Genomic DNA, 23,486 nt, shown 5'->3' with positions numbered 1-23,486 from the left:
AGGATCAATGCATTGTATAGCCTATTTGCTGTGCAATGTGTTAGCTCAGGCACAGGCAACCTCGGCCCTCCAGATGTTTTGGGACTACAACTCCCATCATCCCTAGCTAACAGGACCAGTGGTCAGGAATGATGAGAGTTGTAGTCCCAAAACATCTGGAGGGCCGAGTCTGCCTATGCTTGGGTTAGCACCATCACCACTCAGCCCATGTGCTGGGGCCTGAACTAGAAGTTGACCTGAAGAGTACACCACAGTGCCCACCAATCATGGTAGGTTCTTCAACCAACCATGTCCACCTCCACCCATTATGTCCCCCCTGAAGTATGACGATGAGGCCACAACTCACAATCCCTTAAGCTTATTTCCCCAAAGGGTAGAAAGCCTGGAGACTGTCCATTACTTTCCCCAACAGTAGCACTGCCCAATGCCTATTCCCATCAAAGAAAGTTGTGGTGAGAATGTAACGAAATATAAACAAAATCTCAACTAAAAAAAAAAAAGGAAAACAAAACCCCTAGATGGTTGTCACCTTTGGAGGCTAAGGCATTGAAAAAGCTCAATATGGAGGCCGAATGGCCAAAGTATTGGGAAATCTTGGAACAAGATGGAGATAAACTGAAGTTACAGAGTCATGAGAAACTGAAACCTAAAGTACGAGATTGGCTCCATTATTATCAAATAATGGAGGTATATAAACAAGATAGGAAAATTGGCTTCCAGGTGGAGAAATCAAAATTAGAAACTGAACTGTTAGAACCCAATACTAAGAATTTGTCAAGAATGTATAATTTGCTGCTGAAATGGAATACACAAGATGAAACAGTTAAATCAGCTATGATTAAGTGGGCACAGGATATTGGTCATAACATCATGTTTGCTGACTGGGAATGGTTGTGGAACACCGGGATAAAATTTACGGCATGTAATGCCTTAAAGGAAAATATTATGAAAATGATCTATAGGTGGTACACGACCCCAGTCAAGCTAGCAAAGATTTACCATTTGCCTGATAATAAATGTTGGAAATGTAAAGAAACTGAAGGTACTTTTTATCACCTTTGGTGGACGTGCCCAAAGATCAAGGCTTTCTGGGAAATGATATATAATGAAATGAAAAAAGTACTTAAATGTACCTTTCCTAAGAGACCAGAGGCCTTCCTCTTGGGCATTGTCGGCCAATTGGTGTTAAAGAAAAATAGAACTTTTTTCCTGTATGCTACGACAGCAGCAAGAATACTCATCGCAAAGTATTGGAAGACACAAGACCTACCCACCTTGGAAGAATGGCAGATGAAAGTGATGGACTATATGACACTGGCTGAGATGACTGGCAGAATCCGTGATCAGGGGAAAGAGACGGCGGAAGAGGATTGGAAGAAATTTAAAATCTATCTTAAAAACTATTTTAAAATTGAGGAATGCTAAAATGTCGAAGTGTTGAGAAAGAAAAGGGAATCACAGCGACATAAGATTAAGTTGAAGGAAAGGTTAAGAGGACAAACATTTGACAAAACCACTTAGAAGCTGCTGAAATAACTTTGGAAATTGGGATGCAGAAAGGGGAGGTATGGGGGAGTCCGAGAAATGAGGGTCATGAAAAAAGGTTATGAAATTATACATGTTCGTATGTCTTTTTATTTGTTTGTATTGTTTAAAAAATGTTGTAAAACCAATAAAAAATTTATATATAAAAAAAGGAGAATGTAACGAAATATAGAACCAAATTTCCTTGGCAAAAACTCTTCCTATGGGTAACATCCTTTTCCAGCCCTGGTCAAACAGTGGCTGACGAACATCCATAAGCAAGGGTGATGGAGAAATAAGAAAACCAAAGACATTTTAAAAATCACTTGAAAACTTCAACAGGCATGCTAAAGCGATAAGGCCTTACAAACAGTAAAAAACACAATAAGCATTATGCAAACTGACTGTCACTTGCATGAGGGGACTTGTCCACTCTTTCCTCCCACCTGCAGCCCTCATACCCTCCCCAAGCCCCCCAAAGCAGATTGTGAGGAGCGGGTGCATGGCAAACCACGGAGGGAAGAGGTATCCATTTTGCCAAAAGAATCTGTTCATTGCCAGATGGACACAGCTGGATTTCACCCAATGTGTTTCATTAGCAACAATCCTTTGATCAGGATACACTTGTTACAACTGAAACAAACTAACTCTAATTGGTATGACTGATATATAGAAATGTTTAACAGGCTTTCAGTTTGACTTGTTTTTTATAAAAAGGATATGTATAAAACAGACAGCATTTCACCTATTTATTTCCTTTTTGAGAACATTTCGCTTCAAATTTTGGTTTCCATGGATACTTCCCCTACATCACATTTCTAGCCTAAGGTTCCTATGTCAGTTTCTAAATATATTTAAAAGCTGAAACATTTGTATTCTCCTTCACCTAAGAATGTTATAATCCAACAAAATTAAGAACAGATTAGTAAAACTGTCCATCTGTTGAAGAAATTATTAAAGCAGGACATCACAGCTAATGATTTTTTTTGTTGTTGGTGGTGGTGGTGTATTAAGTCTATCAGAATGGACAGGGAAAAGATTTATTTTACTTTTCATAATGTGAAACTATTAATGAAAGCTATTTCTGCACATGTAGAGGAAAACAGGGAGTGTTTTAAAACAAAACTAATGAGTTTAATTGTTCAAATAAATCTCAGTGTTACATTAAACCGGACATGAAGTCTTGCTACTGCTTTTCCTGTGCTTTTTTTAGACTTCCATTGTACTCTGCACTGAACTTTGGAGAAGCTGACTATACATTCATTAAAAATATGAACTTTCTTCCTATAGAAATGGATTCAGTTTGGAGTCATACTTTGCAAAAAAATGACATTAAGGAATTACTGAAAATCTTTAACACTGAAGGCAGTGACAGAAGAGACATGGGTATAAAGTAACAACACACTGCTGAGGATTAAGCTACAAATCCAAGCCTTCATGGACTGGGACGTGTCATAATGAAGTATATAGGTTCAAAGTTTTAGAGAAGAGCTTGTCTTATCACAGGGCAACATGAAGCCACTTCAGGCCGCAGATTCAGCTGTGGGTGTCATTTCCCGGTTTCCTAATTTTAACTCGTATAACTTTACAAATAACCCATCAAATTGGCCAGAAAAGGAACAGCTACAGAGAGATGGTGTCCCTTCTGTCAGGACAGGGTTGTGGGCAAGCAGACAGCTAACAATACACCTTACCTAACATTTCAGCATATGTAGCAAGTGAAAGAGTAAAAGGTAAAGGTAAAGGTACCCCTGCCCGTACGGGCCAGTCTTGACAGACTCTAGGGTTTTGCGCTCATCTCACTCAAGAGGCCAGGAGCCAGCGCTGTCTGCAGACACTTCCGGGTCACGTGGCCAGCATGACGAAGCTGCTCTGGCGAGCCAGAGCCGCACACGGAAACGCCGTTTACCTTCCCGCTATAAAGCGGTACCTATTTATTTACTTAAGGGTGCTTTCGAACTGCTAGGTTGGCAGGCGCTGGAACCGAGCAACGGGAGCGCACCCCACCGTGGGGATTTGAACCGCCGACCACGTGATCGGCAAGTCCTAGGCGCTGAGGTTTTACCCACAGCGCCACCCGCGTCCCTGAAAGAGTACCTGACCACAAAGATGACCTCATAATATTTCATAAGCCCAATGCACTAGTACTCCAAGGAACTGGACTAATATGAGCATTCTGAATAAACATCTTCACAGGAAACCAACAATGGGTATAATGGTCTTTTGGTGTTCAGCTGCCTTTGTTGGTTATTGGAGAATAATTGTATTCTGTTCTGCTGGCTTCTAGCTCTTCTGTTTTCTTGATAGGTGAAAACAATTTTTAAGAATTTGAATAATACTCTAGGAACATGATATGATCTAACTTCAGGAACATTAAGAAATGAAATTTTCCCAGTGAACTTCCATTTCTCAACCCGTTAATTCATTCAGGGCACAGAATCAGTTTTGCACCACTAACCAAGTATCTGGGACTTTTAACAAAATATTGGTATCAAGGAGAAATGCTTCATGCCAAATCAATTTATCTTGCAAACAGATTTGAGTGAGAAAGGATACTGCTTTCAAAGCTGTCTTGGATGTTTTTGAAAAGAGTATCAGGAGAAGAAGGGCTTACAGTCCATTCCTGTGCATGTTTACTCAGAAGTAAGGCCCACTCTGTTCAATGGCCCTTATTTGCTAGAAAGGTATGTTTAGCCTTAGGAAATTATTACTTTTGTCTTAAATTCTATTGTAAAGACTATACACCATGTTACATGACAGTAGGCTGTGTAGAAATCAATGGACATAGTTGGATATCACTCGTTATGAAATACACAGAATTAAATAATTCATTCCATGCTTGTTCTGTGACAAAACATAGAGACATTGTATCAGAAACGTTTAAAAATTGCCTTCTTTTAAAAAGTAAGCCTTCTTGATTTACACATTTTTCTTTCAAAATATGAGTCTCTAAAAGATATGGAATACCATTCTGAATATTTCTATGATAGCCAAGTCTCACAACTTCAGTCAAATATTGGCTTTGTTTAAATAAAAGAATCCTTTCATAACACAATATCACTTCCCTGCAAATGTTTCTGCAACAAAAGTAATCTCTGATTTAATAATCCAGGTGTATAGAGTGACACTTATAGTATTTAATAGCACAAACTATTTTTAAAAATGACTTTTCACAGATTGATAACAGCAATGAGGAAAGCTTGGAATACAGTTGTAGAATAATAAGATACTTTGATCAATCTGGTTTTTTAATATTATATATATATATATATATAAAACCAGATTCCTACATTAGAAGTCGTATTTAATAGCAACTTCTTTAAGCGTACTGCCTACTGTGGTTTCAGAAACTTAACTGCTTAAAAAAAGAAAAGAAATGTGTTCAATGTTTTTCACCTCAAAGGTTTCAGGACAAAATTTAAGAACTGTCATGTATTTCAGATACATACTGATTTTTGAAACCTATAGAATTTTCTCTGTAATGATGCTTAACATTCAGGCAGCATTCACACTGCAGTTTATTGCATTTTCCTGATGTTTTCCTGTTACATTCACACAATGTAAAAGTCACTATAGCACTCATTTCCATGTTTTTTTGTTGTTTAGTCATTTAGTCATGTCCGACTCTTCATGACCCCATGGACCAGAGCACGCCAGGCCCTCCTGTCTTCCACTGCCTCCCGCAGTTTAGTCAAACTCATGTTGGTAGCTTCGAGAACACTGTCCAACCATCTCGTCCTCTGTCATCCCCTTCTCCTTGTGCCCTCCATCTTTCCCAACATCAGGGTCTTTTCCAGGGAGTCTTCTCTTCTCATGAGGTAGCCAAAATATTGGAGCCTCAGCTTCAGGATCTGTCCTTCCAGTGAGCACTCAGGGCTAATTTCCTTCAGAATGGAGAGGTTTGATCTTCTTGCAGTCCATGGGACTCTCAAGAGTCTCCTCCAGCACCATAATTCAAAAGCATCATTTCCATGTTATTTGCCAACAATTTTTTTTTTTAATTTCTGGAAGCAAACATAGAAATGAGCACCCTAGTTGTGTGTCATTATGCTATATTTCTGAAAGCTGCTTTTATGTCATGTGAGAGCTCGAACAGAATGCAGAAATTTACAGTTAAGGAAACATCAGGAAAACAGAAAACTGCCATGTGAATGCAGCCTCAATCAAGAGCAGACTATTGTGAAACTCAGAACATCTTTCTCCACTCCATCTAAGAACAGAGGGACAACCCTGCTGAATCAGGCCAAACTGCATCTAGTCCAGCATCCTGTTCTCACAATTGCCAACCAGATGCCTATGGGAAGCCTATAAGGAGGACCTGAGTGCAACACTGCTCATCCCACTTGTGATTCCCAGCAAGTGTTATTCAGAAGCATATTGCCTCTAAAACTGGAGGTAGCGCATAGCCATTCTGGCCACATTTTGGCATCTTTGCATCTTTACACACCAGAGACATCTATGCATTCCTATCATTTACCTTGTGACTTTTCAACCTATTATTTTAAGATAGCTTATCTTCAAACAGTTGGAGAAGCTGAGAGGCAAATTAAATGAATGAGCTGCTGGGAATAATGGATGCAAGCAAATAAGAAAATACAAACAACATCACAGCATTCTAATCAGTTACGGATGTGAAATGATGCAGCACAGATTGCAAAACACAGGCTGCCAAAAAAGTTGGCAATTGGACTTAAAACATCTCCTTACAGAACAGATTCCTATTTCTGACTCTCTAAGACACAGCATATATCAGGAAGCTTAGGAGATCAAGCTGGAGTTGGAAGATATGACATTTTCCAAGTTAAGATGGCCCATCAGTGGTACTTTGCCCAAAGGCTCAAAATCTGGAGCCAGCTCTGCATCTGCAGGAGTAATTCTATGTGGCCTTTGTAGATGAGTTGCCACCCCTACAACTTAATTCACAGAGCTATACTGAGATGGCAACAAACTTGGAAGTTTGTTGTTGTTGTTCTCCATTTATCTCAAGAGACAATGGAGTGTGCCTCTGAGGGTCAAGTTATTTCACTGGAGAATCACAGTGCCTGCTGTGGCTGCAGAAACCGGCAACTTGTATTCACTGCCTCCTGCATTGTTTTTGCTGCATTAACAGCACCAAAGTGACCTCTCCAGAGGGCAAGCCTGCACAGGATCTGGGCTGCCCAGGTGACAAAAAGAGAGAAAACCCTCTTGCCCTCGCTGATGTGGTAAAAAAAAAAAAGCAGAGTAATACATTTGGCATCAGCTCGGCTGCAGGAGTTGCTAGGAGGCGGCCTACAAGACACTATCCAACCATCTTAGGGATTCCACTCCAAATTTATGTAGGGTTTACTCCTTAGCCTTTCCTTCTCATGAATATGTCCCACAATGCAGCAGGTATGGACTGTTCCTCGGGGTTTACTCCCAAAGGCTTTCTCACAAATGAGTATAGCCACAATGCATTGGAGATTTAGGAAAACTCACCTAGAGGTGCTATCTTCCCAGGTTGATGAGCCTCATCTGCCCCTCATTTCCCTCTACAGCATGTGCAGTAACTGCATCTTGACCACTGGACCCACTATTGGTCTCATCTGCTTAATCCACCAGAGCATGTCTTCACATGCAGGGGAAGTACCTAACACACTGAGGGTTTGAAAGCCATTGGCTCACATGGTTTAGCAAGCCAATTGAAGTCGTTTCATCTAGCAAATTACTTCAAATCATTGCTTAGATGTAACTTGCATCTACTTAGAGATAGACATCAGTACCTTCTTATATAGCCACCAAAAGTAAAACCAACTTATGTTCATCTTGTGGTCTGCTAAAATCCCTAGATCCTTTTCACATATACTACTGGCAAGCCAGGTGTCCCTCATCTTATATTTGTGCAGCTGCTTCTTGCTGCCTAAGTGCAGCCCTTATTGACATTCATTTTGGTAGTTTGGATCCAGTTCTCCAATCTGGTAAGTTTATCCTGAATCCTGATTCTGGTTCCTGTGGCATTAGTTACCCCTCCCAGTTTGGTGTCATCTGAAAATTTGATGAGCATCCCTTCAATTTCCTCATTCAAGTTATTTATAAAGATGTAGAATAATAATAGGCCCAGGCCAAAACCCTGAAGCACCTTTCTACAGTCTCAGGAATATCGCAGAAGAGCTGGACTCTTTGATTTAATATTCAAAACATGTGCTTCTAAAGGTGAAATTGACCTTACTTGATACTAAATCAATCCACATCTATGTGTTTATGTAACAATAATCATGACACACATGATTAGGCTGAAAAAAGCAGATGTAGGGATGTCTTCTGTACCACTGAGCTTCAGCCAGTTGGCAAATCCTGCCAGAGGTCAAAACATTCAGTTGTGGTTTGTGACAGCCATATGTTTAACTAGAGGAAAGAATAGTAGTCATTTTTTAAATCACCATATATACTTTATTGTATATAAAATTCTCTTCTGTGCACAAGCCCATACAAAACTGCAAACTCAAACAGTTCCAGGCTATTAATTGCATCTAAACAGTTGAAACATGTAATTGGAAAACCATCAGTCAGAAATACACTATTATTTATTCATTTCATCTATGAATTCATTTCCATTTAAAAAAAAACAAAACCAAAGCTTTAATTCAGAGATGTAAGATTTCAGGAAATGTTGAAGACATTGAAATAACACACTTCAGAGCAAAGACACATTTAAGAAAAACTAAATAAGCAGCTGTTGCAAAGGGATAACTAATCTTTATTTCTGTTAAAATACTTACACTCTATATACCCCTGTCTCTCAACTTTATAGGCATTGTTCACCACTCCTGATCACCCAGGAAAGAGACTCGGGATCTTGAGACTGTTCCAACCAAACCCGCAAAGGACTCAAGGAAACACCTAAAATAATTTAGCCACTGCTCCCCTTCACTGTTAAGCCAGAAAACAAAACAAAAAAAACCCTGTGTTCTGTGCAGCTTCATAACTTGAAATTGGACTACATATCCTATGATCCCCCACTGTGCATTATTCTCCTGGGTCCCTCGTCTTGGAACAAGAGCTCTTCACCACCTGTTATCCCCTTTCCCCAATGTCCCCCCCACCCTTGAGTAAGTCAGCAGAGGATAGGGAATCAGATAAAGAGGTTCAATAAACAATTTAAGACTTCTATAATAAGCTTTAAACAATTCCAGTTAAACCAAAGGTTTAGGTAAAAACTAAACACAAGACATACAAACAGATTAAAAATGGTCTTAGCAACAGTTCCCACCCTGTTTTTCACCTACGGCAGCCCGCTCACTGTCTCTCACAAAAAGAAGGCCCCGCTCCATGCCAACAGACTCTCATAAAATAAAATTCTGAAACAGAGGAAATAAAGAGTTAAGCCCTAATACAGCATTGTTTTAAAACTGACCTGTAATTTTAAATATGCACTTGAAAGGCGAATATTCTATTGCAAGACTTGGTTCCTGAGAGGGTAATCCAAAGCCAGCAACAGTCTGAGATCCCTCACATCACCAGTTCGAGAACCACTGAGGGCTCAAAGCCTTAGCACCTTTTAACAATTCTCCCAAGAAAAATTGTAGGGAGAAAATTTGGCCTGTTACAGTATAATTGGCTTATATTCGTAGAATAAAAGGTTTTCTTATTTTTGCTTTTGTTAGGCAAGTTTATTCATCCAGACTAGAAAAAGTTGCATCAGTTCTTTTGACACTGGGAATCAAAGAAAGCAGAGCCAGGCAACAGACACACATAAATCACAGGTGACAGACAAGCAACAATATATTCCATACAATCCTTTAAAAGTTGTTCTTCCCGCACCAACATTTTACTAATGAAAGACTTTTAGACTGCTGTGTGAAAACTCTATAAAACTATGTTTTGTGTACTCTGCTTAGGGATTTTTTATGAAGCAGTTTATAACCTGTTCTAAATATAATTTTAAAAATGAAGATTCCTGCATTGGACTAGATGACCCTTTTCATCCCTTTCAACTCTAAAATTCTATTATCCTAAGATACCCCCTCACCAAGTCAAACTACTACTTTAATTTTCAGTGTGATGGGGGGGAAGAGATGCAAAAGGGAGCACTAGTTTAATTCTTAAAGTTGAGCAAAGTGTTTTGCTACTAAGGTCAACACAGGGACGTTTGGAGGCAAACCCCTCTGCTATAGATGTCAACTCTCCAAGTAGTGGGGTTCAAACCTCTGTCCTGGAACCTATGCTAACTTATCCTAGATATCTACATGTCCAGAACCCAGGATTGAGCTATGTTCTAGACATGAAGGTATATGATATAGTAACCTTGCTAATTGTATGTTGTCTGGTCAATGACTGGAAGGGAGCTCACCAGATAATCACGTGCCAATAATGCATACATTACAGCCGCAAAGAAGAAAACCCACCACCATGTAATTAATATGTGAGCCAGATGAACCACACTAATTTCAGTAACTTAGCCAATGGTATATGCATAGCCAACAGAAGATCAAAAGTAAAATCTTGCCCAAGGCTGCAACAGATTAGCTCCAAAATAGCTTGGTGTATTAGTGCAGTACAACAGCCATACATGGCACTTAACATATTTTAAAATACTTTAGTGCCGTATGTGCACCATCACATAAATAAATCTTTCAGTCTGTTATCAGCAAAACTGTGCTCTGGGATGCACACCCTGACCAAAATGTGAGACTGTGAACTTCTGAAAGACTGTGCGCAATGGCCAAATGTAGACACTTAATGGGAAAAACATTCTACTGAAAAATAGAGCAGATATGTTGAGCACAAAAGGCAAACAGATTTAAGCGAGCTCCCTAAGTAAATCTTTGTATGCATTCTGTGGCTTAAATCACATCCTCAACGCCACTATCAAGAGTCTATTCCACACTTGCACATGTCTATTCCACACTTGCAAGGAACTGATGCACTTTGAAACTCCCTGCTTCCCTCCCTCCCAAAGTTCCTTGCAAGTGTGGAATACACATTATGTGAGCTCTTGATAGTGGCATTGAGGATGTGAGTTGTTTAAGCTACACAATGCTTAAAAACTTTTTTTGTTTGAGCCAGCCTACCCGGGCTGATATTTATTTTGAAATGTAATTTTAATTTATAATGCATGTTTTTCAAACTACTGGTTTGAGCTATTTTTAAGCAAATTCGCCAAAATCTACACTGCAGACATGGGTTGCCATATGTCCAGTTTTTCCCTGACATTTAGCAATTTTTGCTTGGAAACAATTTCCAACAGCCGAATCCTGGCTATGTCCATAAAATTTTGGACATAGGTTTTGGTACTTTGTAGAAAAAAAGCCCTGAACAACTTGGGATATGATTACCTGGACAATCACCAGCTCTCCCACCAACCCACCCACACAGTATAGCTTCCCCAGGTGGTACCATCTTTTACAGATGGAAAAGAATGAGAAGGGAGCTGAAATGTAGAGGATGTGCCTAGCTAGAACTGAGAGATCAGCTGATTTAATTATCAGATCCTGCAAGATATAGTTGTTTGTATGATAGTATGACCAGCAAAAGTATGCACACATCCTCCTAAAAAATAACCATGAATTTATCAGAAAGTCATTTCCTAAATATCTGTTAGCATTACATGCCACTTACATACCTGAAACATGAAAAGTAAGACTCCAAATTCATTGAAGGAAGGAGAGCGGGAGCAAGAGAAAGGAAATGAGATTTTTCAAGACCAGTCAAAGAAAAAATAGGGTCAGGCTTCCTCACATGATGTCGCAAGGCTTTTAAAGCTTAAATTCAATTATTTGCTGGAGGGAATAGAATTAAAGCACACTATAACTTTAAAAGTCAAGTAATAGATTCACACAAATTTCAAAATCCATCTACTTCTGAACTTGCTGGTTATAGCAACTGGCACATCATTTTCCAGTCCATAATACATTTTGACACTTTTCTGATAAACCTATTACAAGTTAAACACTAATAAAAGTTTAATAACGCTAAATCTTGCCTTAGTACATACGCTATGATCTAGCTTGCAGGCAAGTGTGTGTGTGTGTGTGTGTGTGTGTGTGTGTGTGTGTGTGTGTGTGATTCTTAGCCTGAATGTCTAACCGGTGTATCAAAACAAAAGTACATATCTACATCAATAAATCCCAATGAAAATAAAACTGTGAAAAAAGAACATTTTAATTCATCTTTAAGAGCAGTAGTGAATACTCCGCCATCAAGGGATAGATGGATACACTTAAAACTAGCTTTATGACTGAAGAATAGAGATGTGTGCATAGACTGGATCTATGCTTGTGGAATACATGCCGCATGTACTGTACTTGAATTGCATTCACGTGGATTGAAACAGAAACTGCTGGCAAGGTGGTGGTGGAAATGGACCCTGCTCTGTTCCACTAGCAAGTACGATGGTAAAGACTAGGCATGATTCATCTAGGGCAGCCTTTTCCCAATGTTCACAAGATGTTTCAGACTACAAATCCACTCATCCCTAACTATTGGCCATTCTGGCTGGGGATGATGGGAAAAGGCTGCGGACAAACATTGGCTCCCTCAGCCAGTAAAGCGAGATGAGCACTGCAACCCCAGAGTCATTCACGGCTGGACTTAACTGTCAGGGATCCTTTATCTTTTTTTATCGTACAGACTGCCTGATCCCTTATGCTCCACCTCGATCTTCTAATTTGATCACTGAGATCTTCTGGTGAGGAGGAGGAGGAGGTGGTGGTGGTGGTGGTGGTGGTGGTGGTTATTGTTGTTATTTATATTTATTAATTATTATTATTATTATTATTATTATTATTATTATTATTATTATTAGACCACTTCATAGCATAAAGCCATTGAAGTAGTTTACATGGCAAAACTGGAGCTACCTATGCCCTTGAGGTTTGGTTAGCATTCACTAGGGACCAAATCTTTACCATGGCAGCACCTACCTTGTAGAACCCCCTGCCAGTAGAAATTTGGCAGGGACAATCTCTGCTTTCTTTCAGACATATTCTGAGAACTGTGCTGTTTAGACAGGGCTTTGCAATACAAATTTCACTTTTAACCAACCTGTGTTTTTCTGATGTTTTTCTGATGTTTTTATGTATGTTCTTTCTAATTTTATTAAATTTTCTATGTTGCACACCACCTTAATATACTTCCTATGAAAGTGCAGGTAACATTTTAATAAAACAAAATAAATTTTAAGATGCCCTCCCAGACACTGCCGAAACATGTGAAGGTCACTTAGGTAAAAGCAATAATGTTTATTGCAGTTGTACGAATGTGGCACATTACCTTTTTTTATTAAAAATCACGGGTAACACAAAATCAAAAATAACCTCCAGATAGTCACTTCCCAAAAGCACAAAGGGAAATCACCTCTAGGAAGAAATACCATATGGCATGGTGCTAGCATGACTGACAGTTGTCATGTCAGGTCCCTTTGTCTCCTTTGGTGACTTAGATTGTGTCCCTCGTACTGCTTCAAGCTCTTTGGTCACCTATAAACTCATGAGTCCCTTCATCTCCAATCACCCTTACTGAAATAAAGTACTTAAAACGAACAAGGGCAAGAAGTGGCCTGACAAGAGTATTGCATACCAACGAAATGCAGTGTCAGGCAACATGAGTCAAGTTTCATAGGCAATAATCTCATGCACATTTCTAAAGTTAGAAATAATAACTTCTGGGAGATTGCTGAATCTGGTATTAAAAATATACTCATTTAAAACAATGTGGACACTCAGTGCCTCCTAGGTGCTTGTTTCACTGTCATCTAATGAATGTTTATTACTGAAGCATGAAACGATGACTTATTATAAGGCATGTTATAAAATGCTTCTGCAACATCTGCTAATTATTTTCTAGCTGCAAATATAAAATTTCTAAATTGTTTTAAAACTCATAATTTCTTAATTTAGCCTAGAGGACAACTGGCCGAATTGATAGTGTGGTGAGAGCCAGTGTGGTGTAGAGGTTAAGAGCAATCGACTCATAATCTGGTGAACCGGGTTCGCGTCTTCGCTCCTCCACATGCAGCTGCTGGGTGACCTTGGGCTAGTCCCACTTCTCTGAAGTCTCTCGGCCTCACTCACCTCACAGGGTGTTTGTTGTGGGGGAGGAAGGGAAGTAGATTGTTAGCCACTTTGAGACTCCTTAGGGTAGTGATAAAGCAGGATATCAAATCCAAACTACTACTCCTCCGCCACTACTACTACTACTACTACTACTACTTCTTCTTCTTCTTCTTCTTCTTCTTCTTCTTCTTCTTCTTCTTCTTCTTCTTTTCAGTCTTAATACTGTGATACTGTATGGGGACGGTGATCTATCTCCATAATCTATGGCTGAAAAACCCATAACTTTCCATTGCAAATTTCTGCTTTGTGAACTTTAGAAAATGGACGGCTCACATGAGTTGAAACATGTTTTGCCACTCTTTCACATTTAAATTGGTACTTGTTTATGTGTATTTTTTAGGAATACATATTTGAGAAAAGTGAGCTACAGGGCCAGAGAGCGTGTGTTGCAGAAACACCTTGTCACTGTGCTGAAGGAACAAAAAAGGCTGGCATGCAGTGTGGTGCTAAGTCACTCATTCTATTACCACAATAACTTTCCCTTGCACAATGGAACTTCCCCACTTTCCTCCCTCCACATGCCCCGTAAATCTATTTATGGAAGGGGAGCCTCTCAACCTTCTGGAGCAGATTTGAGAAAGTGACTTCTATTGCACACAATGCTTGTCAATCATATGCAATACATGTTTATCGTGGTTTATCATTGTGTGTGAGATTCTCATGCCCAATGTCAGTGGTAATCTTTTGTAATATAGCGCTCTGTGCGAGGCCAACATTTGGTGGCCCAAAATGGACTTTACGTCCCCTTAGCTTAGTCCCCTGTGCGAGGGAACCACCCACACCACCCTAAATCCAATGCTGCTTATATGCTTGCTCATACTTAGTGTGAGTTAGTTAAAAACGTTTCCAATCCCTTCCTCATAACTGGAACAGAGGAAGGAAGGTAGGTGCATAAGCCCAAGGCTTGCCTAAATGTCTTCTCATTAAAACAGAGGTCGGGAGCAGGCCTGACCTCTCTAGCTTGTTCCTGTGGCTCTCCCATCCATCACCCTGCTCTGCACTGCCTTTGGGTGCTATTACGTGGCTGGAACAGGCTCCTGAGCTATGAAAATGCCTCTTCTTTACCAGAATGAAGGGTGGAGAACCCTCTAATTAGTCTCTGGTTGGAATGTATCCAATATACAGAGGAAAGGGTCACCATCTGTTGCTCCACACACTTTGTCTCTGGACCCACCCACCACTGGCAGGCATACTCCATAAGGCTGTCCATGAGGGAATACAGCCCTCAGAGGGAAGAAGATTCTTACAAGGCCATCAAGTCCTAAGAGTGTTGGTTGCCTAGTAATACAGACAAATGTGGGAGCAATGTTATCATAACCATCTTGGAAGCCAGGATCTGGGAGTTGCAGTGGTGTCATTGGCTGGAACAATATTCTAACACACTACTTCAAGAAGTATATCAATTAGTCTATCCCACCCCCAACCCCCTTCCACATCTCTCATTTTTGCATAGGGGGAAGAAATCCTCATGACAATTTGAAAATTTTCCAGTTGCTGATTCCCCTGCCCATACACACTCTAGATGTTCCTTGCAAGTCACCTTTCTGTACAAAATGTAGCAGGTACAGACATTCTAGCAAAATATAAGATTATAGAAGTGATCCAAAAAGCACTGGGGTCAATAAGGGATTCAGCTGATGAGAGGGAAGCTCATATCTTTCAGCATTTAATGCAAGCTCTGAGGGACATCAATATGAGGTACTTCTTCCATCTTGGTGGCCTCCAGAAAATTCAAATATAAAAATCATTTGAAGAATTAGGCTTACAGGTTTACTCATGCATCGAAAAGCATGAGAACTGCATCCATGTTAATTTTGACAGTCTGTCAGCAATAAACATGTTCTCCCATCTCCCATATATGCAAGATTCACCTCCTCCATTCTCTTACTGACTTAAAGCAGGTCAGTGTAAAACCTGGTGGCGATTGCCCTCATTGTGGCCTCAGCTTCAGTGTTCTTCTATTTGCAGAGGATGAAAGACTGCAGGGAAGTGTGGGTGCAGAGGACTAAATTGTAAGCAAGCACAATATGCAGGACTGTAGAATAGGTTTGCTGCCTACATTGTGTATGGACAGCTTAACTTGCAATTTCCATGCTTTGGAGTGCACCTAAGAAAGCCTTAGCTCTTCTCTTTTAAACAGCTTTTTAATATCCCTGGATATGTATTGAATATAGTTGTAGTCTTAAGAGTCAGAAATATGCTCTAATGGAAGTCAGCAGAATTTTTGGGACATCTACAGCAAAATCATCAATACAATGGCATTAATTCTAGCAAATTATACAAGCCAAATAAGACTGAGGATCCAATATGCATACTTACTTGGGAATCAGCCCCACTTAACTCAACGGGCCTTTACTTCTGAGTAGATATACAGGGGAAAGAAAGGAGGACTTTGAAAGGGCATACACCAATGCATATCCATCCCCCGGCTGAAGTCACAGCTATCCTATCTTCCAACTTTGTTATAAAACAGCTGTTTTGAAATCTAGGGCTGATCCAAACATGCTTTCTTTATGATAAATTCAGTAGGACTTACTACTGAATTTAACCAAGTAGACACGGTTAGGATTACAAGTTACCTCTTCACATTTTACAATAGTAAAATAGTAGCCAGAATTAAATAATTTGAATTAGTGCCTGCCTGCATATGAATAGCAGATATGAGAAGACACTAAGAGGCACATGTGAAAGGGGGTAATATGGTTCCTTCATCAATTTCTAAGTGACTACAACACAGTTCTGGTTGCTACTGGGTTTTTTTTCCTGTTCACAAATTGGCCTTTACTTCTGCTTAGCACTTTAGTGGGACAAAATAACTTATTTAATAAAGTATGTGAAAAACTACTTTGACCCCAAAAACAGAATCACTCATCTAACTATTTAAGCTGAAAAAGTGAGAGAATAAACTTATTTCTCCAGATTGCTTTATCAGGCTAGCCACTAGATGTTACACAAAAAGGAGGAGGTTGTTCCTCCTCCTCCATCTCGCACCCTTGTTTAACATCCAGCCTGCTAAAGAGTTCTGGTGAACTCCAAAACTTGGTCACTATTCTGTGAAACTTTGAGTGGTCCTAACGAAAGTATTGCCAGAATGTGGTTTTTGAAGGGGGGGGGGTATTATGTTCCAACATGCCTTTCTTGGCTTTTTTTTCATAGCTGAAGTAATTTAGTAAAACAGAGGATCCTCGGGGTTTCTTTCCAACTCTATGATTTTATGATTCTATTAACATCTCATTAGTTTGTCTAGCCAGAATCACTACACTGTGCTGACCAGTCACCAGATTGTAGGACCCCCTCCCATCCTCCACTTGAGCAAGGCACATATTAAGTCCATTAGTTCTCATGACAGTATTAGGCTAAACCGCAGAATTATATGAGGACAGAAAAGAAAACATGCAAGTCTGGATTTGGTCGAGGACCCCTGCTTTCCCAAAAATCATCTGCTTATCTCATCAGCTACTGTTAAGTCATTTCTGCTTGTAATAGGGGACCACTCTAATGCACTCTAAATAAATCCCAGCCTTCAGGCAAGGTTTAGCGTTCTGTACACAGTATTATACAGGCAATTTAGTGAAAGACTGCCTCTCTGCCACTGCATGGGGAACTACTATAATAAGTCCACATGTATAGTTCAGAGGCAGACTGCATTGCCAATCAAGTCTTCCCCCTCTAATTAACATTAAGACCAGGCAGGCAGGTAGGGTGTGTAAATGCTATACCTTTGAAGCACATTTTTTTCTCAAACAATTCTGGGCTGCTGTTTGCTATGGTTTGCTGGGAATTGTAGCTCTCTAAACTACAGTGCCCAAAATTCTTTTTTCTTTTCCAGACCACCACAATAAAGCAAGTTACACACAAAACATTTCTCAGTGAATATAAAAGTTATATTTACACTGTACTGAAGTCTATTAAGCCATGCTCCCTGGACAGCAGGGGGGAGAAGGGGGAACCCAGATCCAGCACTAGGCAACTCCACTCCCATCGCCAGAAAGGGGGGGGGGGGCTTCCTTCCCCTGGAAACAGCCAGACTCCCTACAGCTGCACCCATATAGCCTCATAAGCAGCAGTATTTGTGAAGCACAAGAAAGTGAATCACAATAAAATGAGGTATGCCTGTAGTGTGTACGCAGTCATCATCACAGCAGGTAGAAATTATCATCCCAACAATCTAAAAACACTTCAGGTTCTTATGACTGAGAAATATGAACCTTGCTGATGCAGTTCTGGAAGTGCATTTAGACAGCTAACATACAGGACCTATTTCCTCACCTGGTGACAGCCAGGTACAATACCTTTTTGAAAGATGGATTATATATTCTGCCTTTTGCTATGAACTGATTTAAATAATTATTCTCTTTATTCCAACAAGATCAGCAGATATAGCACTATACAGAGCAACATAAGGAAAGTGCACATTGATCCCTGCCCCAAAGAGCTTATGACAATCCATGTTCTCTAGGATGTACAGCTAAAATATCATGCTACAATATGCTGAAAATACATTTAATTGTATCTACTAATAATGGTTGTCACAAAATACCCAAAGTTGGAAGCACGGGCCAGAATAAAGTGCATCAAACAGGGAAGCATTATGGTTGGTTGGTTGGGGTTTTGGTTTTTTTAAAAATTAAACTACTGGGCAGCATCCCAGATACAAACCTGCCAATTTAATTTTAGTTTAGTTTTCCGCAACATACATCAAGATATCATTGCATGCAATCCCACTCCTTACCATAATATGTGGCAAAGTTCATTTATGCAAGTCAAACCTTCTCTGCCTCCACGCCTCCCCCCACATGCACCTTTGATAGCTGCACATGCTGATCTTAATGTGCTCACTTGGAACAGATCAAGCTAGCAGACAAATGCCCACAATTGCCTATAAATCTGTTTAATGGCTCTTACTCTGCAAATCTTTGAGGGTAAAGCAGAATGCAAAAAGCAAGGGCAATGTGGAAAAGATTGCAGTTTGCAGTCTCAAGGAAGAGAGAATAGCCGGCTGGCTCCATTCACTAATTGTGCTGAGAGGGAGAAGTGGAGATCTCAGTGTTTTCAATGTGACAGGCTTGCCACAACTGATGAGTTTCAAGATAATAATGATTACAGCTCCATAGGCCTTAGAATATGTTTCAAAAACACACACACAAAACTTAATATTAGACTCAGACAGCTACTCTGTGCTATCAACACACTAAACTGAAATCATACAGGATTCAGCAACCATTTTTGTGACAGATTTCCATCTCCACAGTGACCCTCACAAGGGTAAGTAGCTCCAGAGGCAAGAAACAGACCACACACACAGCACATGGGCTGCATATAAAAAGATATTTGAGATGAGCACCACCACCAACAACACAGTCTATGTATCCAAGACAAATCAACAGAGGCACAGCTGAAATGTAAGAACTGCTGGATGAATGTGCCTTTTGCTTTACAAAAGACTTGGCATTTACCTGGGGAACTAATGGCAAAACGGCAGGCAGGCATATTTGCACTGTTACCTCTGTTGTGCTCACGGACCCCGCACCGGGTCTCAAAGGTATGTCAGCACTGAAACAGAAGCATCTCCAGTGCTTTTCAGAGCTGGACAGATGGTGTACTGCAACAGAGCTTCTTGCAAATGAAAGCACACTAGGAACACCCATCCAAAATGTAGAACTGTATTTAGTACAGGGGACGTGCCCTCTTCCCCCTTCCAGGTCCCAAGAGAGAGTAACAGCGGCATGATCATCTTAATATTTTTTTATTTAAAAAATGTCACACCAGAGGCAACCTTTTCCTGGCGAGCATCACCCCCCCCCCCAAAAAAAAAAAACCACCACCACTTACTTGCTGACATGCTCGCTCTCACTGGAACGCCGGACTTTCAACTCCCCGAATCGCCTCTGGAAACTTGTTTCCCCAATATTCCCAATCCACGCAGTTAAGAGAAGCGCCGCCGTGGCAAGGCGCTAGCCCGCTGATTTCCGACCGCGGCGCCCATTGCTTAAGAGTCGCAACTTGCACTCCGGAGGTTTCCAAGCGCTCGGCTCTGTGGAAGTCTCTGTGGAGAGCTCCAGACTGGAGAGGGAAGGGAATCTGCGATCCCTGCTTGCATCTGCGGGGGGAGAGAGCGGAGCACGGCAGAGCAGCTACTTCGCGGCGTCCATCCGAAAGGGAAGGGAGGCGGGGGCGAGCCAAGAGGTAGCAGCAGCCGCGATCGCCCTTTCAGCAGCAGCAGCAGCGAGGCGAGAGCCGGTCTAGAGTCGCCAACAGCAGCAGCGGCGGCGGCGCTTCCTGGCGCTGGGGGTGCAGGCTGGAGGCGCTGTCCATGCCTGCGGGTGCCGACCTGTAAGCCAAGCGCCGGACAGCTCCGCCGATCTCCCTCCTGGCGCCCTTCCTGGCTCGTTCTCGGGGACGGGAACCTGGGCGCTCGCCAGCGTGTGGCTTAGAAATGCCTCAGCCTCTGCAGGTGGAGCAGGCGCTCCGAAGGACGACCCGGGAAGCGCGGGCCCTTTCCCAACCGACCCCTACTGGGGAAAAGAGAGAGGAGGAAGAGGAGGAGGAGGCGGCGGCGGGACACCGGGAAGGAAGTTTTCAAGCGCGCGGCCGGTTAGCAAAGGGGGCGCCATCCATCGGAAGGCAGAGGCTTCCCTGAAGAGGAAATTAATTTGCGGGGGCAAATGAAGGTCCGCCGCCCTCTTCCTGCAGGAGATTTGCCATCATTCCAGAATCTCTTCGACGGCCATGGATTCCTCTCGCTGCTGCCCCAAATGTGGGGGCGTCGATCCTGCTCGATGGTACCCAGCTGTCCAGCGGGGAGGGAAGATGAAAATCGCTAAACTAGAAGAAGAGAAAGAAAAAGGATTCGTCGGGATCTGAACTACAAGGAAGAGACGGCTAGGCATTCCGCCCCAAGCAAGTCCAGGAGTTCCGCGCCACTGTTGCAACGAGCACGTGTTGCACAAAGTTACGATCCCTCCCCCCCCCCATTCCTCGTCAGGGGGCGACCAGCTTTTGTTTTCTGCGGGGGCTGAAAGAGGAGGAAAAGGGGGGGGTCACATGTCGTTGCTTCCACCGGGAGGGGGACGGGGAGGAGAGTCGGAATAGCCAACAGCCAGAAGCGTGAAGCTGAGTTTAATAGGTGTTTTACATGCATAAGGAACTGGGTCTCCGGGTGGCTGCTCATCCCCGCTTCTCAGGGCTAAACTGAATTAACGTGCAGCTTACTTGGAAGTCAGCTAGCCTCATTTATTTCATGGTGCTTGATCCCCAAATAAGTGTAAGCAAGGGAGGGAGAAGTGGGTCAAAGTCGGAGCACATATAGTACTAGAAATCACCGAAATAACAAGCCGCCCCCTTTCAGGCCGCGGAGTGCTTGAGCATGTGTTTGAGTGCCTTTTCCTTCACTAGTATCCCAACGGGCCAACCTCTGAACATTTGGGGTGAGGACAAAGGCACCGGGTTAAGTGTCTCGACCTGCAGAAAGGTTTGAGAGACTCTCTAGCATAAATTCATTTCAGACGCCAAAAGGCGCCGACGAGCAAGCAGGTGCCTGGTGGGAGTTTTAAATCAGAGTGTTTCACAGTAGGCGACTTGTGATCAAAAACCATCACATAAAAAAGGGATCCTCAAGACGCCATAAGATTTAAGCACTGCAATCACGATGGTGATTTTCTTTTTAAAGAAAAAGGGAAAAAAGCTTGCTGCTCAAAGCTGCGTTACTGGGTGGTGCTCGGCTCCATCCATCGCCCTTTAGAATGGGAAGGCGTTTTGTTTGCACAGCTTTTTGCTGCAACCCACTCTCGACTCCTTATATTTCCCTAAGCGGAGAAAGAAAACGGCGACTCCTCTGACTCCGAAAAATACAGCCTTAGAGCGTCCCAAACGCGGAGACTCTCCCATCCCTCCCCCCCCAACCCCGAATCCGATTCTGCTGCGTTTTACTTCTACTCCACGGCGAGAGCTAAGATCGCGACGCACCTGACAAGCCAAGCTGCTTAACAAGCCAACCCGTCGTGGTGGGCGGGTGGGTTTGCTGGATCTGTTTTTGTTCTGGTTTCTGTATCACACTAAAAAAGGAGAGAACAGAGAAACAGCCTGGATAATTCCTCAAGAACACCGCCACCATAACTCTGGCCATAAAAAACGTTCTACAGTACTTGCGCCGAAGAAAAGGGAAGATATACCTACGCTAGCGGAGAAGCACATTCAGGCTCAGGGACGGGCGGGGCAGGAAGACGGGCTCCTTTTCTCTGATTGGCTGTTGCTGTTCCGTGTCACGCGGCCGCCTGCTTCCCGAGTCTCCCCGCATCTCCGCCCTGGTCATTATAGGGAAGGAGGGCGAGGGACGGAGGTTTTCTCTCTCCCTGTTCCTCCTTCACCTGCGCGTTTAGTGTTTTCCAATTAAAAGGCAGCTGGTTAGGAAAGAATCCACCTGCATAGATAAACTGCAGGATTGGAGCCAATAGCAGACGTTCCCTCGCGCCTCGTCTCTCAGGCTCTTTCCCGCCGTTGGCCTTTGCTAAGAAGCTGCTGCAGGAACACACAGACGCAGAAACAGACACATGTGTACATAAATTGGAAGGGCTCCTTATTCCATGAGGTGCTAATAACACGCCCCTTTCAAGGGCTGTGAGGCGGGAAAGGAATTAAGGAGAGGGGATCGGCTTCCTTAAGCACCCACGGAAAGAGCCGGGCAGATGATGGCGCCCTGCTTGGGGGAGGCGACGAGCTCTTAATTCCCCCCGCGAGGAGAATGATCGCGGCGGCGGCGGCGGCTCGCTAACTAGGTGAAGACAGAGGCAGCATCTTGAGGCGCCTCAGGCGTCCTTCTTGCAGCATGTTCTCTCTCCCTCCCAGTGCGAGGAGTTCTACCTTCAGACTGGTTGCCGTTTCTTAAAAAACAAAACAAAAGGAAGGTCGAGATGGCTCTTCCATCTCTCTTATACTTGTTGGGTTGGTTTTCTTCTTTAAGGCGTGGAGACAATGGAGTGAGGAATCCTCTTTGGTTTCTCTCTTGAGGAGCTTTCTCCTAAGTGAAGGGATGCTCTGAACCCTTTGGGCAGAAGAAGGAGCTAGTCTGGCCAGTGGATACTAAGCTGGCTGGCCATTTTGAAAGGGCTGATAAAGCACTGAACTACAAGAAACATACCGTATTTGTCCGTGTATTTACTGGGAAACTGCAAGGTCCACCTTGTTCTACGTTTGCCAAAATACTGTGAGAAAGTCATGCACACACCATGACAAGGGGGACCTTGCAGTGTGGAGTGCTCCTGTTCACTGTCCCAGCTGTGCCCGTTTCCAGGATACTCCATGCTGTTTCCCTTGTTTTCTTCTAACAGTCAGCATTATTTAGCCACTGAGCATGCTGAGCCTTCCTTAAACTGCATTCATGCGCCTCCCAACAACATTTTTTTGTAGTTCTGCAAAGTTTGGGGTTTCCCTGAGCCAACTTCGGAATTTCCTGAGGTGGCTTCCAATACAAGAACTACTAGGGAGGTGCAAATTCTCTCCCACAGTCCTCAGATGTTCTGAGTCCTGCTCACCTGCTGAACCCACAGCAGGTCTGAGAAGAAACAACCTCACGGAAAGAGGCCACCCCGGAAGGCAGCCTATGCTTGCAGAAAATCAGTCAAACCAATGGTAATGGCTGCCAGAGAGCAGCCAGATGTTAGTCCAGGTGCGGGGAACTTTTGGCCCTTCAGAAGTTGCTGAATTGCAACTCCCATCATCCCCGGCAACCATGGATGATAGGAGTTTTAGGTCAGCAACATTTGGAGGTCCAAAGGTTCTTCCTCACTGTGTTAGTCCCATGCAGACTTGGGCTTGTTAACTTGAAACTTGTGCTTTCTCTCACTACTTTTTTCTCAAGTCACAAGAGACACTAAAGGGCGGGTGGGGGAA

General features: G+C 42.5%; 1 protein-coding gene across 2 annotated transcripts in view; it reads right to left on the bottom strand.

Moving 5' to 3' along the window:
- Positions 1 to 21,750, bottom strand: part of SNTG1 (syntrophin gamma 1) — a 234,786-nt gene extending 213,036 nt beyond the window's left edge. The window contains exons 1-2 of one of the 2 annotated variants that reach the window (XM_081204738.1): positions 21,564 to 21,750; positions 19,431 to 20,423 (exon numbers count right to left, since the gene is read on the bottom strand). The gene's annotated coding sequence lies outside the window, so the exon portion shown is untranslated. Of the gene's footprint in view, positions 1 to 19,430; positions 20,560 to 21,563 lie in introns of those variants that run through there. The other variant, XM_081204739.1, reaches the window with a different exon arrangement.
- Between the last annotated feature and the right edge of the window lie 1,736 nt (positions 21,751 to 23,486).

This window comes from Podarcis bocagei (genome assembly GCF_964188305.1).
Source record: "Podarcis bocagei genome assembly, chromosome: 8".
Taxonomy (NCBI): domain Eukaryota; kingdom Metazoa; phylum Chordata; class Lepidosauria; order Squamata; family Lacertidae; genus Podarcis; species Podarcis bocagei.
The sequence above is the reverse complement of the archived record's forward strand: the minus strand, read 5'-3'. Positions and strand labels throughout refer to the sequence as shown.